General features: G+C 40.7%; 1 long non-coding RNA gene across 3 annotated transcripts in view; it reads left to right on the top strand.

Annotated features, from left to right (window-relative positions):
* The first annotated feature begins 358 nt into the window (after window positions 1-358).
* Window positions 359-15,460, top strand: part of LOC113459626 (uncharacterized) — an 83,334-nt gene continuing 68,232 nt past the window's right edge. For 2 of the 3 annotated variants that reach the window (XR_012578108.1, XR_003381054.2), the window contains exons 1-2: window positions 359-565; window positions 5,911-6,113. This is a non-coding gene — a long non-coding RNA (uncharacterized LOC113459626). Of the gene's footprint in view, window positions 566-5,910; window positions 6,114-14,655; window positions 15,456-15,460 lie in introns of those variants that run through there. The other variant, XR_012578109.1, reaches the window with a different exon arrangement.

Genomic DNA, 15,460 nt, shown 5'->3' on the forward strand with positions numbered 1-15,460 from the left:
ACACACTAGTTTAAGCCAATGCTTCCTTTAAACTCTTATATATTTATTCCTGTGGTTTTTATACTATCGTGTGGTCTGCTGATCACACGATATGAGAGGTGGATGTAGTTCCACCTCTCATAACTATAAGCAGAAAATGAGGGCAGATATCTATAGAGGCAGAGTAACACCAGTAGAACCAGGGAGACAGGGATGTCATGCATGGTTGCACAGCCATTCTTAAAAAGCAATACAATGCAACCATCTGGAGCCAGCTGGCACATCGACACTCAAACTGTACAACATCTTTTGGAGCATCTTTTGTCAAAGTAATCACAAAGCTGCTTACAACTTTTTCTGCTACACCCCAGAAGTTGTGCAGGGTTCTGTTGAGGGTTAGGTTTCTTTCCTTTTGTTCCTTTTTACTTACAGAAGTTTTTCCCGTAAGTTGCTAGGAAACACTAACAACTGGGTACTTAAGAAAGCAAAAGAAGTGGCCAAGCTCGGAGGAGGACAGCATCTGGTTGCACTTCTCTTATCTGGGAGCTTCTCTCCGAGGGTCAGAGATACCGCAGGAATTGGGCAGGTAAGGGATGAGGCTGGGGCAGCTGCTCTGTCTGTCTGTCTGTCTGTGTGTCTGTCTCTCTCTCGCTCGGCATGAGGTCAGCCTCTGCTCGTGAGAGCAGCCACTGAACTGAGCCCTTATTATCGCCTCCCTCACCAATAGAGGGACCCATCCCCGACTGTTGGGGTGCCCGGGATCCTGAGCTCGCCTCTCCCTGCCCTGCTGGGAGCCGGGCCGCCTCTGCCCTGCCCCTGCCGCTGCCTCAGCCCCGCTCTCCCTGCCTGCCGAGACCCTGCTGTCCCGGCTTGGTGCTCCTCAGAGCCCTGCTGGGGCACCGGGATCGGCTGCCCCAGGGCCGTGAGGCGAAGCCGCTCCTCCCTCCCTTCCCGGCCGGGCCGAGCCGCCATCACCGCGCGCTGCCCAGCCTGCGCCACAGCGCCCCCTGCAGGCGCGGCGAATCCCCGCCCCGCCCCGGGAGCAGCAGCGCCCCTGCCGGCCGTGCCCGGAACTGCAGCGCAGGGAAAGGGCCCGCGGCCGAGCAGGCCGGGACTGGGCCCGGGGCCTGTTTGGTGTCGGTGCCGCAGCCGTGGGTGCTTGTTTGCTTTATCTTACACTCCAGTACAGAAATGTTATTCCTGTCCTCAACTCTTCGTCTGAGACCCCCTTAATTTCAAAATTCTAATAATTCACTGGGAGGGGGTTTACGTTTTCTATTCCAAGGGAGGCTCCTGCTTTCCTTAGCAGACACTTGGCTTTCAGAGAGGTTCCAAAACCAACAGGTTCCAAACGCTGCTTTGCCCAAGTAAATGGGGAAAACAGAGGCAAAAGGCTTCCTTTAAATAAAAACCCAATGCAATTTAAAATTACATGGTGCTAGCTAATTTTTCTCAGTTGTTATGAGAATGATAGTTTTGAACGCTATTAGAAATACTATAGAAGGAAATTATATTAGAGCTGAAATTGAGAGAAAATGTTTATTGTGTCTGCAGCAAGTGAAAATTGCCTACCAAAAAATTTGGTACACCAATAAAGTCTTGTACTTTCCATAGTAGTAATTGCATTTTATCTTATCTATTAGCTCCCTCTAATTAGTGCCAAAGCTGTAATGATGGGTGAAATGAGCTTGAAGAGGACAGGTGGCCATCATTACAATCTCCATACATTGTTCACAGAACCTGAAAATCTCACCAGAAAGACAAAGGTTCATAGTAGATTAACAAAAACAGTAAGGTTTGGTTGATAACCTTAAAACTGCTAGATATATTACACAAATTCTTGCCAAGAGCTTCATTTTGTTTTACGGCAGTTTGAAATATTTTTTTCTCTATTTTGGCCTTTTATTTTCATTTCCTCCTAAGGGTGTAGGAATAGACTGCTGAGTTCATCTGCTTTATGTCAGTCAGAAATGTCTCTGTACAGAAAGGAGGAAAAGAAATATTGCTAATGGAAAATACTAATTTAAGGAAAAGAGCAAACTTATTATGAGTATATGATAATTTCTTCTCAGTATTTGAAAACTAATAAAACCCCTGAAAATAAACTATTTAAAAGAGTAATTAAATCCATAAAACAGAGTTGATTGAATTTTCAGTTGCTTTTGTAAAATTCACAAGAAAAATTGCTTAATAACAAATTTTATGGAGATGTATAATTTTTCCAGAATTTTAATTCACAACAGATTTTCTTCCTTCCTTAAATTTTCCCAAAGTACTTCAACTTCACTGAATGAAGAAGGACTAGTAATAGACCAAGATTTTATAATGTTTATCAAAGCATATGACTATAATTTTCAAAAGGATTTCATCATTAGTTAAATCAGTGGCGGCTTCTGAAATTTGGTGCATTTTCCTGATAAGATTTTTTTAATTACACTTTTTTGATGGCAAAGGATACATTTAAGATTCTCTTTCTTCTAATTAAAATTTTGCTGACATTTTAGGGTACAATTCAATTGCTACTGCACATTTGATGTGCCTCAAAAATCTTTAAGGACCACTAAAAAGGTTGTTTTACTTTCCTTCACAGATGCCTTTTTTACTGTAGAGAAAAGAAAAAAAAGCAGAGCAAAACTAGACTGAATTCTGTTGTCTCACTCTGGCATGGCTCAGAGTGTGTGCCGAAGTCCAGGATCTTTCATTTTTGTATGTAAAATGTGTTAATTTGTCCCAAGCAAGCTCACAGAAGTATTTGCAATGAGGTGACTGCCTGAAGTCAAGTCTCAAATCAAATGGGACATTAGTAATCAAAAAGGTGTTTAAGGATCCATCACAGGCAGTTACATTTCATCTAGTTTTTGCAGTTACATTTTATACCTATAAGTATTTTGGAACTGTGGTATGTCACATAATTTTATAACTAAATATTTTTCAGTAATTTATTTTTAAAAATAATAATTATTTCACTATTTATTAATTTTAATGATTTTAAATTTTAATTGCAATATATATTTGCAATTGTAAAAATACCCCATGCATTTTACACCAGCACGGAAAATCACATATACACATAAGCAGATGCACAAGTACCATTTAAATTTCTGTGCTTTTTGTTATAATCAGCATGTTCTTAGTATAATGGTACATTAAAGTATCCAGAAAATTTTTGTAAATCAATTATCATTTATCAGCTATGCAATAAGACCAAACATGTCTGTATGCATGTGTTTCTACACAAATAAATACAAAAAAAGAGCAGTGATTTTTCTAGTCAGCAAATTGTATCAGCCTATGATTTTGTGTATAACTAAGTAAACTGCTCACTCTTATGGAGGGCAAGAAGGGATAATTGTGTTAAATAATTAATAAACGGGATGATAGTGTAACAATGATATCTGAAAAATACGGCAGAATTTCAAGGTCTCATCTGGAAATAAACTGTACCAGTGCTTTTGCTGATTACATTTAGATATAATTTCCAATACATTAGAGAATTTACTATGCCCTTCAGGAGCTAGGAACGCATCAACTCAAGGCATTTAGTTTTGAAAGTATTTTAAATATTACCAAGGAGACAATTTTCTTCCTGTCTGATGATGTCCTTTTGGCTCCAGTATCAAAATCATTACATGTGTTTTGTAACCATAAAACCATATCTGAATGCCTCATCCTTCACAAATGCAAGTTAAACTTCACTTGTGATTAAATTTGAATGAAAGGATATTGCTAATTTCTAACAGACTTGATGGACATCTATCTTTGTTGTGATGCCTACAGAAATTGAATCCCTCAACAAGTAAACCACTCTGCACAAAAATGCTAATAAATGGGAGAGCTTTATGGGATGGAGAGGAAAAGCGTGTTCCCCATTGTACTAAGCACCTGCAGCAAGGTGCAGCCAGCTGATGTAGTAAACAATGAGACTGTTTTTCAAATGAGAAAATCAGCCTTCAGGCCTCCATCTACCTAAAATAACTGGTTTTAGGTATTGCAGCTTAGAGGTTCTACAGGGACTTGTGGCCTGTTCAGCGCTGGAGCAGTGCTATGCTCAGGTACATGTACAGCCCCACAGATGTGAGTACCAGCTCACAGGCTTCCTAACAATCAGTTTGGAAAATCAGATTCTTTGAAACATGCACCTTTCTGGGGACAAGCTAGCCAGGACAATGAAACCACGAAGACTCCAGAAACAAAAATCCTGAAAACTAAGTGCCATGCATCACTACATTGTGCCACTCCTGACATGCATGGGACACCACGTACAAACCATTTCTCAGCCACCTGCAGTGATTCTGGCCCTGAAATTGTCCTGGATGCTGCTATTGCAATGAAATTGATGTCGAAAACTCATAGCCAGCTCAAGTCTAAACTGGCAACTAGATCATTAGGGCAGCTGTGAGAAACAATTTATGAAGTTTAAGGCCAGAATTAGATCATCTAGTTTGACCTTGTGTACATCACAGGCCATTACATTTCATCTAGTTATGACTATATCTTGCTCCATTAGCTCTGTTTTATTTATGTGTGCTCTTCTGTCAGGCAGCTAGACCTAAAGTCAACACAGGGAGAGGCAAATACCTGTCACTCCCCTTAGAACAGTGTCTAATCATTGATCTTGGATCAAGTAAGGAAATATGTGTTTTTATCTAAATACATTGGACCTTTTTCCACATGCTGGCTTGTCCACTGTATCAAAGTACACTGTATCAAAGATTATGTACTGTATCTTCTGATTATTTTTGAGAGATTTTTTGTTTGGATTTTTTTTTTCTGAGCATTCCAAAATTTTCTGAGGAGATAAGGAAAATTTATTCTGGTTTTGTCTGGAAGATGCTCTACTTGTTTCAGTCCTAATATGAGTTTTGAGTTTCTTTGGGTTTTTTGAGTGATATTTTACAGCTGTGAAGAATTCTCCTAGTAGTCAATTTTGCACTGTACAGAGAGATAAAATTACCTTAATCTCCTCTCCAAATCACTTCTTCCTTGTTTATACACTCATTGCTCTTATTAACTTTGTTATCACATCAGTGTAATTTCTCATGTCGAATTGCTTTTTGCATTGTGACCTCTAATGCTCATTGAGAGCCATTGAGCCCAAGTATATGTTTTCATGTACTCTCCTGCCTACTTTGCTCTTAAGCATACAATCTAGCCCTTATGTACATCCAGGGCTCTGTTGTATGGATTTTTTTTTAATCACTGTACTCATTTCTCTGGTGAGCAAAGGATCAAACTGCTTAGTATGCTCCCATAAATGGTTTGTTTTAGCCTCAGGCTGAAAATGATCACATTAGAATTGAAAGTGCTAATGTACCACAAAGTAACCCTGGGGTCCCAGAATTAAAGGCATATTTAGTACTTGGTCCTGGGACCTTAAAGCATTTGCAGTTCAAAAGTTTAAAAGTGGTCAAAAAAAATAGGGTCTTGCATGTTGTTGCCATTCTTAATTTTGAGTCCTCCAGATCTGTGAGATGACATTTTCTGTACTATTGCCATTAAGCCTGAAAACATGAAAAGAAGAAAAAGACAGTTGCTTATTCTAATTAAAATGTAAGGTATTAAAAATGGAGCTCCTACCCCATTGAATTGGATATCCTGATGGACTTGCAGGAGCAGCAGAACTGCAGAGAATTATGGAAATGCTTTCTTTTAAAATCTACTGTTTTCTCAAGTAAATTTACAAGGCTAACTTTGTAAACAAACAGTTAAGGGAAGATAGGCATCATGGGATTTCTTTGCTCATGTCAGTTTGTTCATCCTGAACATAAGGTCAGTGATCCTCCTTCTCTAAGACTACATCGCATCTCCAAGAGATATTATGTTTTGCATTTATATTGGCCACAAAGTGGAATTACCAAACAAAGTGAGCATTATGACCCTTGCTATAAGCATATTTCATTTAATCCTCTTATCCTGCTCTTTGTTTCACAGAGGTGTACTTCAGCTTTCGAATGCATCATTTGAAAACAAGAGATGGCATGCACTGAAGCTGGGAAAATACCATGCTTCATAAATTGAGGGGAAAATTTGGCCTTCATAATGGAAAATTCAGAGTGAAGTCCAGACTCTACTAGAGTCAGTGGAAAAACTCCCATTGACCTTACAGGGGTCATGGGTCTGCTTTACTTTCTAAGGTGAGTGTTGGAGAGATTCTAGTCTGTGTCTCTCATGTTTTCCTAGGTTATAGGCTCACCAGCCTCCAGTCTGCAAAGCAAAAAATTGAGACAAATCCAAATAATTATCTTCTCTTAATCTCCAGCATCTCTCTTAGATACAAGCTACACTGCCATACTTGATAATAAATCCTGATATTCAGCTAACAGACCACAGAGCAGAACTTTTAACTTCTATTTTTCAAGATAAGTATATTTTTCCCACTCACACCAAGCTTCTCTTTCTCCTCTCTAAATGACAGGCCTAGAATTGAGGTTGCAGTTCCAGGGGCAGCCTGCTTTCAGCTCTGACATGAAAGTTCTTGGTGAAGCAGCTATGGGCAAAATAGCTGTAGTCTTTGATGGATGGATGCTTTCCTCCCTGTACTGCTCCCAAGGCACATTGCCAGAGAAAATCATGATTCTAGGTGAAGGGATGCCGTGAGTGACTGATGAATGTACTGTCTGTTGAGTAAATGTGCTCTCTTTGACAAAGTTACAAAACACTACACCAATGCTTGTTTCCCTGAACATCCCATGGTTATGTACACTACTGCACATAGGCTATTATCTCAAAGTTCTTTCAACCAAAAAAACAGCAAAAGTCTTGAGGTGGGCAAGAAGTAAACTTCTGTTCCCCAAGCATATCAAAGGTATGTTTGGTGAAAAACTTAAGAGTGCTGTGACATGGAACTACATCTGGATAGGGCACGTGAGGGCTCATGCTGTCTGATTTCTGGCCACAGAGAAGTACTGCAGGAGCAGAGTGCAAGGGAGAAATGCTGCCCTTGGACCTGCTTCTGGTTCCCTGCAGCCTTTCTCCATGTTTGCTGCTAGATGGCTCATTGTAACACCTCCCAATGCCTCCCTATAGGAACCTGCTTAAGTGAAATGCTATTTTAAAAATTAATTTCCTCCTGGATCATCTTGTTTGGGTGATCCTTTTTGATTTATCAAGGAAAAAAAAACAAACCCAAACCCAACCCAAAACATAAAATGGCACAAGACACAACTCTTGTCAACTGACATAAAATAACATTTCTCTTGTATGTTCAGCTGCCACTCAGAGAGATGGTGAGGAGAAAGCACTCTTAGTCTGTCCATCCTGAGCCAGGAATTAAATAGAATTCTTGGATGCAGAAGCTCTGGCTTGAAATTCCATCTGAACAACATTCTGACATTGGATTAGAGACAAATGCAAAGCTTGTAGAATTCTTACTTGCGTGAAGATTCTGCATGTTCTTGAGATTTCGAAGTCCAAACTCTAAACAAAGCATTTTTATGGTCCGAGAAATGTTTCTTCATTTTCTTTTTCTTCAGTCAGCAGTTATATCTAACAAAATAGATGTAACTTTAGAAGTCACTTTGGTTGATCCAGAAGTTAATCTCTGAAGTGCTACCTAAAGCAGACCAGTGGCCAGATCTCCACCTGGTACCAGTCACTGATCCTCCATATAAGTCAGCAGCCAATGGGGGTAGATGTCAGCTTTATAATCTGTTTGCTGCTGTTTCCCTGGTCTGCTTTGCACAAGACAATTGGGTACTATCAGACATAGAAAAAACACAGACCCAGACTTTATTTTTTGTGAGTAGTGACTCTGTGCAGGAAAATTTAAGGGCAGGCCAGGCACAGACTTTCACTTGTGTTGTCCAAAAGTGGAATATGAGTGCTTTTTCCTCACTATACTTAAAACTTAAGAGAGGACAAAGACTAATTCTAAATTGATTCAGACTCTGCTTACTGCATCTGTCAAGGTCTCCTGGGATTCTCTAGCAGTCCTAGTCTACACAAGTCCTAGGACCACTGCTGTCCACAGAAGTTTTATTTAAGCTTACAAACTGTTGCTCTAATTTCAGCCTTTTCTTAATATTTGGATAAGGGATACACATAATGATTCTGCTTATGATGACTGGGAGTAGTTAATTCTGTGTTGTTATGAATGCTGGCTGCCCACGGGGACCCCTCCTTGGACACCATGAGCATTAGAGGTGCTCTCTGCATGGCTGCTTCGTACAGGGCTGGAGAGCATAAAAGGTGAGGAAGCAAGCAGGCTGGTGGAAGGATATGGGGTGGCCATGGCTTGTGCATGTATGTGTGTATGTGCATGCAAGCAGAGGGACACCGGCAGCTCAGGGATGGGAGTTGCCTCCCTAGTTACCCTCTCCTCTCTCTGGCATCTCTAGATTGAGCATGTGGGTGTGAGAAAAGCTGTCCTTGAGAGCCCTTGTGGATATTGAGTTACTACCAGGAGGCCATTAGCAGTAACACTATTAATCTTCTCACAGACATTTAGAGAATAAACCACAAACCATGCAAGAGCAGCCAGTAGGGAGGGATGAAGCATTGAAAGGTGGCCTGTCTTTCAGAGCCCAGAGGAAAACCACAACTGCAGGGCTCTACCAAGTAGCAAGTGAGCTGTGATCCTGCATGACACTGGCTTACCATCAGAGCCAAGGTTAAAAAGTGAAATGGGACCTGCAGGAAGACCTGGTCTTGCAAATGTCCCAGTTCATTTGGCTCAGGCAAACTCAAGGAGCCAGGCTTGGACAGAGAACCATTGGAAAGATGGAGTGGTGAGTGCAAGGTCACATAAGCCTTGATTAGACTTCTGAGGGTTTGCTCCTGATGCATTAATTTTTTTTTTGTCTTTGATATGAAATGCATCAAGGAAGAAGAATTTTGCAGGGAAAGGTTGTTTATTGTGGGATCTCAGCACCTCAGGACCGAGGTGCCGAGTCACCGAGACCACCCTTGGGGGGCTCGGGAGTCCTGGAATGTTGCCAGAAGTGTCTGGTGGCTGGACTTTGATCCTACACAGGAGACGACATTTGTATGAGGATAGGAGGATTTCACCGGAGTGAATGGTGAAGGGATAAGTTAATTAGAGAGTGAAACACAGGGTTTAGGATTTCTGTACAGGGGGTTTTAGAGAAGTAAGATGGAGGAATTGGGGCATGTCCTGTCCTTCTTCTTCTTCTTCTTCTTCTCCTCCATCTTCTGTGGTGATGGTGGCACTTTGGGATTGGTTATTACTAAAAGTGCACTGGTTAATAAGGGTGAAAGGTATTGGGGAAAAATGATAAATATTGTACACGTAACTTTGGGTATAAAGATAGGTGACCACCCGGAGGGCAGGGGAGTGTGCTCATGGCTGGCTGCTGAGCAGACCTCTGTCGGGCCGAGAGAAAATCTTTTAGATAAACAATTAATAAACACCGAGACCGAGAAAAGAACTGAAGTCTCTTCTCGTCCTTTGAAACGCGGGCTGCCCCAAGGTCACCCCGGGCCTTTCCAGGCCCTCCAAACAGCCGAAAATCGTACAGTTTATAAAGAGCATATAAAGACTGTCCAGGAATTGTGCCATTAACTGGTGCTCTTATCTACCACCTGCACCTTATTTGTCTCTTCAGTGTCCTTTAAATATTATTCACTAATGCTGTTGAAGCATCATGTGATTATTTAGCAGCTACTTAGGATATCAGGAATTAACATGTATGTAACATCATTAAGATGGGCGTGTCTCTGTCCTTGGATGGCTTGACTTCTACCTCACTTATCATCATCTCCAGCAGAGAAAACCTATTGCTTCTAGTCTGACCTCTAAGGCAGAAAAGAAATTCCAAATAATGTAAAGGAGGAAAAATCTCACTATCCATCATATTGAAAATATTGGTGACATCCTCTAGGTTCACCAGAACAGGCAAAACCTGAGCTTTTAGTCTTTCTCGGTATTGTGGGACATCTTTTCTTCTCCATGTTTCTTTGGCAGTGGGAGAGGTTACACAGGTTGGTATTGTCTAAGAGGATGGATATTTTCACAGCGATAAAACGAAGTCAGAAGTCAGTGCTTTTCACCTACCTCACTGTCTCTGGTGGTGTTTATTTCAGTTCCATGAAACTGAAAAAGAAGAGAAGGATGGGCTCCTGCTTGGTGAATCTAAATTCCCTTGTAAAGCAAAGATTAGGTCTTCAGGATCATGGTACATGGGACATGCACACCTTAGTCAAAATATAGCTGCACATTGAAATGCACGAGGGAAGTGCTTTGGACAGGTAAGCTAGAGGTGCCCTGACTAACAGGGACATCAGAATCTGTCCTAAAAGGCAAACATTTAAAGAATGGCCTGTACTCATCTACGTCTTAGTCTTACCACAAGCACTTCTGTACAACCCAAGCAGGAGATGTGAGTTTCCTGTTGTACTATTGTGGGTTTAGACCTAATAGTAGAAGCACTATTTGAAATTATTAAAAGCTGACCCTAAAAGCATACTGAAGGTATCATCAATGTGAAGACAGCAATCATCTCCTGTTTGTTTAAACTGTGGTGTGTACTCAAGCCCATATGTACAGCACAGATGATTAGACTACTATCCTTCTTGCTGAATATGAAAAGACTGCACATAAAAAGAGAATAGCAAACTAATTGTCTAGAACACTGGTTTCCAAGATACAGTATATGAAGATTAATGTTTGCATTTTCCCTTAGAATGGGAGATAGTGACCTTAAATAAATTGCTCTGAATTGCAGTAATGAACAGTGAGAATAAATCAGTTTCCTCTTTCATTTCCAGCCCTACCACATAATCTCCAGCAATCTAAGGAGATTTCCACAGCTGGCATCTCAATGTCTATTATTATTTCTACATATTGAAGTTGGTCCTCTAATCAATACAGCAATAAAAACTACAGCTGTGCCTGTGGCTTCTCCTCTCCAACCCTAAGTTCTCCCCTTCTCCAGCACCAGCATTCTTGGGAGCTGAAGCAGCAGGGATTGAAAACATCCATAGACATTCCCCATGTTGTTTTTTGACTCCTGGAGGCAATGGAGCGGGCAGTGAGAGCTGCAAGAGGGGCAGTAGGTCAGTGGGTAATGAGAGCTGCAAGGGGGGCAGTGGGCCAGTGGACAATGGGCTGGAGAGACAGTTTCTTTGAGAACCTGGCCTGTATGTAGGCTGCCTCATACTCACTAATTTTCACCTGCCCTAGCCTAGCAGGTCAGATTCATACAGTCTGACATGAGCATGAGGGTGACAAAGCCACCATGTACTTGATAGTCAATCATCAAGAATGAAATTCCTCAGTGTTTGCCTCCCATTAGTGATGGTCACTGCCTATTAGCTGTCTTTTCTGTGTATGAAGTTGCTATTCAGGCAAATAACTGAAGGCAATAAACCTCAAACCAGCAGAGAGGTAAGGAATAATAAAACTGGGGAAAAAAATTAAGGCTGGCCTTGCTGTGACAAATAGTCACAAGAATAAGTGAGCTTTATTTTTGAAATGTCTCTATAAACAAAGACCCCCACACTCAAGCATTTTTATGATTTGCAGTTTGTTTTTGCTGTTGTGCACACTAATAAGATATGACTGTACCTGAACTGCCCTAATGTTATAAATTTCCTGGCTGCTGGAAAGCTGGTAAACACAGCTGTTATCATAACAGTCTCCTCAACAGGCAGGACAGCGAGCCTAAGCTGAGCAGCAGTTTCTCTATCATCTCTACCTGGAGAATATCTGAGAACAGCATGGATTACATGCATGAGCAACCTGATCCTGGGCCAGGGAATTCAAAAGATATGAGTCATGTCACCACACAATTCAGCAGTGGGCAAGGTCAAAGATATCGGGATGCACTAAAATCAGGTGCCAAACATGCGTAAGACAATGTCAGTATATAATTTCAAATACAGAGTGCAGCCTGAAATAAATTTATTTTTATTATAGGTTCCTTTTGGAAAAGTGCTCCTACAGTAGAGCTTTCAAATTGGAAATTGCATCTAGCACATTATCTATAGTTATTGGGCCATCCTAGTGTTGCCCCAGAGATTACCTGAATGAATAGGAGTGGAAGAATTGATGCTAACAATAATTTATAGCTACATTTTTGTCAGTATGAAGAGAGAAAAATAGCACAAGTAACACATTGCCCATGAGATTAGCCATTTTGCAGTAATGTTTTAGTTTAAATGGTTTGAGAGTGGATCTGTGAGGATTTGCCTTGGTGATGTATTGGGTTTTGGGGGTATTTTGGCTTGATTAATCTTACAAACTGAAAGGTGTTCATTTATGACTCTTTATTGGTTCTTGACTTAAGTGTTTTGGGTGCCATGACCTTTTCACAAAAAATTACAAGTGAGTGAAGCAACACCCTTTGTACTGACCCTTATCAGACCTTGAAATGTGAGGTTTCAAGAAGCTGCAGAGGTGGCCAGTGTATGAAAAGTATTTAGATTATTTTTCACAAAGCATATTATCAACAAGTCTTTCGTAGAGTATTATCCTTCAGAAATTTTGATTTAGGAAACATCAGGTAAGCTTTAAGTTTTTATTATTCTCTCTTTTTTTTTCTGCTTCCTTGTTATGAAGACACAGTTAAATAATATTCAGGATAAATAAAGTAAAATCATTGTTTCTTCTCTTTTTCTAACTCCTACCAAATGTCCAAGCTTTTAACCATAAACTAACTTGTGAGCTCCTACTGCAAAACTGTGAGTGCCTGAAATCAACCTCTTAGCTGATAAGTTGGCATATAAACATCTCATGGGTTGATAGGACAAAAAAGCTTTTATTTGTGTGTGCTTTGTCTAGCCTAGGTGAGCAAACAAGGTTTTCTAATACTGGGTAGAGCACACTTAACAGTTCATGATCAACTTCTTAGAAATGTTCCAAATAGTTTATTAAATACTTAAAGTGTTGTAAAATTCAGTTATACACTGTTTCACTGGTAACTACCCTTGCTGGTAAAAACTATGACTTATTTTTCCAATTTTTTCCCCAGACTTCAAGTTCCACAACTGGATTTTTGTCTGCTCGTTTCTTATCAGTACATTTATGAGTACTATTTTAAATTCGTGTTTCAGACACAGTGGTGTATTGAATAAAAGAAGCGGAAAACACCAATACTGGTACACGTTTCCTCTTTGGGTTAGTTTATCCCCAGTATGAAGTAATCACATAATTTCATACAATTAATTCATTTACATCTTCTCAGTTTCCAAAAATAGGTGTCATCCACTTCTCACTTTAAATGGTAGTTCTTATTAAAGCAAGAAGCTTGCTCTGATCTTTCACTGATTGAGCATAGTTGAGTCCAGAAAATTTTCCAACTAACTTGTCCAATTTCCAAATGGTGAAAGAAGGTACAAGCTAGTTGTTTTTAAAAATAAATGGACCAATATTTAAAAAGCACTAAGAGTCTTTTCATTCAATATGTTCCCAGAACATTGTACTATTTCCAATTATCCTGCTTTTCTTCAAGCCTAGAAACAACAAATGAAAAACAGATGTCACGTTCTGTTGAAGGCTACTGATGGAATGGTAGCTGCTCTTGCTTATTGGAAACTGTTTTAGAGTTATTTCCCTCTCTTTTAGTTACCATGACAATATTTGGCCTAATCTCATGGGTTTTTTTCACATCTAAGAACACTGTGTAGGCAAGTGGAATTATCGTTAAAATTAATTCTGTTCAGAACTGATAAAGAATGTCTTAACAGTGCCCTTGTTTTAAATGTTGCATTCTTACTATCATTCCTTCAGGAAAGGTTACATGGAAAATACAAAACTGTAACTGTCTTTAATTATAGTAAATTGTTCTCTGAATATAGTAGGTTGTGCCTCATGTTGCTATGAAAATATCCTTTTTGTGTTGATAATATTCCACTGTCCTACAAAAGGATGAAGTTACTCTGCCAGACTTACCTATGAATGTGTAAAGACCAGCTCCCAAATTTATCTGGATATTAAAAAATTTATTCAACGTATCTTGTATTTAAAAAAACCCAAAACATTCTAGATTTGGCTTCTTTAAAAAAAACACCTCTAATATGAAAGCATTCATTTGTACATAAAAATACTATCACACAGACACCTGGCTATCCTACTTATAAGCCCCCTTTAGTCTCCTTACCAAGTTCCAGTGGGCTGAATTGTGGGCTGTTTAAAAACATACTTCTAAAAACCTCGTGCAAGAGAGTTACTAATGAGGGGAAAATGTACGTGCACTGAGTGGAAGGACACCTGTGGGAAATTCATTCATCTCAGCTTTCCTTTTGCATGCTAGCAAACAAAAATCTTTTACGATGTTCAGGGTCATTTATACATGTGGAAATCAGAGTAGTGGCCTGTAGTACAATTTGCATAAGGTTACTATAAAAATACATGTAAACTAACATGACATGCCTTCTACTAGGGTTTATTGCTGAATGAAAAAATTATTTGGGTTGGAAGCAACCTTAAAGATCATGTACTTCCAACCCCCTCCCTCTGCCCATATTGCAGAGACATCTTCCACTAGACAAGGTTGCTCAATGATCCATCCAGCTTGGCCTGAAACACTTGCAGGGATGGAGCATCCACAACTTCTCTGGGAAACCTGTTCCTGTGCCTCACCACCTTCAGAAAAGAGATTTTTTTCCAATATCTAATCAAAACTATCTATCTCTTTCAGTTTCAATCAATTCCCCCTTTTCTTGTCACTACATGTTCTTGTAAAACATCTCTCTCCATCTTTCTTGTACTCCCTTCAGGTACTGAAAAGTCACAATAGCATCAACCCAAAGCCTTCTCCGGGCTGGAAAGAAACAACTGTCCCAGCCTTTTCTCACAAAAGTGTTTCTCCACCCCTCTAATTATCTTAGTGGCTCTTCTCTGGACTCCTTCCAGCAGATTGATGTCCTTCCTGTGCTGGGAGCCCAGAGCTGGATGCAGGTTCCAGGTGGGCTCTCCCAGAGCAGAGCAGAGGGGCAGAATCCCCTCCCCTGCTGCCCACACTGCTCTGGATGCAGCCCAGGACACGTTTGGCTTTCTGGGCTGGGAGTGCCCATGGCTGGGTCATGTCCAGCCTCTCACCCACCAGCACCCCAAGCCCTTCTGGGCTGAGCTGCTCTCCATCTGTTCATCCCCAGCCTGTGCTGGTACCGGGGATTGCCCTGACCCAGGTGCAGCACCTTGGTCTTTGTCTAGTTAAACCTCATGAGGTACCCATGGGCCCAGTTCTTGAGCTTGTCCAGGTCCCTCTGGATGGCATCCTGTCCTTCAGGTGTGTCATCTGCACCACTCAGCTCAGTGTCAACTGCAAATTTGCTCAAGGTGCACTTGATCCCTTTGTCTACGTCATTAATAAAAAAATTTATTAACAGTGGTCCCACTACTGACCCTGAGGGATCCCACTTGTCACTGATGTCCATCAGAGCTCTGAGCCGTTGATCACTACCCTCTGAATGCCCTTGCTGAAGCCATGATGCCCTGAATCCCCTCCCTCTCCTTCATCTGCCTTAGCACAGCTTCTAGAAGGAACTGAGTCATAGACCTAAAACTCATCCCATGCCTACA

Source organism: Zonotrichia albicollis, chromosome Z, assembly GCF_047830755.1.
Source record: "Zonotrichia albicollis isolate bZonAlb1 chromosome Z, bZonAlb1.hap1, whole genome shotgun sequence".
NCBI classification, from domain to species: domain Eukaryota; kingdom Metazoa; phylum Chordata; class Aves; order Passeriformes; family Passerellidae; genus Zonotrichia; species Zonotrichia albicollis.